Source organism: Macadamia integrifolia, unplaced genomic scaffold (assembly GCF_013358625.1).
Source record: "Macadamia integrifolia cultivar HAES 741 unplaced genomic scaffold, SCU_Mint_v3 scaffold2338, whole genome shotgun sequence".
Classification (NCBI taxonomy): domain Eukaryota; kingdom Viridiplantae; phylum Streptophyta; class Magnoliopsida; order Proteales; family Proteaceae; genus Macadamia; species Macadamia integrifolia.
Genome location: NW_024868646.1, coordinates 69,890 through 70,933, shown reverse-complemented (window position 1 = coordinate 70,933; position 1,044 = coordinate 69,890).

The window sequence follows — 1,044 nt, the reverse complement described above, 5'->3', positions numbered from 1 at the left end:
TCCGTATCGATCTGATTCAATAAGGGTGTCAACTGATACGGTATTCAACACGAGTTAGATATGATATGGTAGGTCAAGAATCAATACCGAAACCATAATGAGAAAAATATTTACATTCGATACCGATACTATATCAACTTAGTACGATTTTTATTTGGTAATAAATATGGTTTTTATTTGGTATGAATACAATTTCTGTGCAATATTTTTTTCTTTTTCTTTTTCTTTTTCTTTTTTTTTTTCTTTTAATATATATAGTTAATATTCAGTACAGTTTCGATAATTTGGTATGATTCACTACAAACTAAATGATATGTCTTAGATATCGATATTGTACGGTAATGAGAAAAAAAATATTTATCATACCAAAACTATACCGAATCTCCTTTGATGCAATAATTCAATATGATTTGATATTGATGCGAAATTGACACCCTTATGATTCAAGATTAAAAAAAAAAAAAAAAATCATTTTTCCAAAAAAAAAAATTCTACTTTTTATCCATATCAACTAATGGATTGATATTGGGCTCTGAAAATACTGATACGTATCGATATCAATGCTTAGAACAATGCTCATAACCCGAAACTTGATAAGCATCAACACCCTACCTTGCACCTGATTTGGCCATACCCTTGAGGAACCATTTAGCTTGGCCAAGTCTAGTCCCTTGACGATGCTTTTAACAGGACAAGTTGATGCATTCCTAAATGTATATATGCAAGTTTAGCTTTCAAAAGGGTTGAATAGGCCACAGGATAAGGACGACTAGTGCAAAGTGCATATAGAATCATGAGTAATAGTTATCCCACCTTACACTGGACCCATTTTGATACATTGGATGGGTTCAAATTTAGGTAGAGACTCTTCTAAACATTTCAATGCTTGATGCAAAGAATCTTTTAAGTAGGGCATAGTTAATAATGGTTCCTCATCATCTTCTATGTGTCAGCTTACCTAGCACTCATATTGGATGTGTCACATTCCGGCCACATATATGAATTCTTGATGCAAATAATGTAGTCATTAAAAAAAAAAAAAAA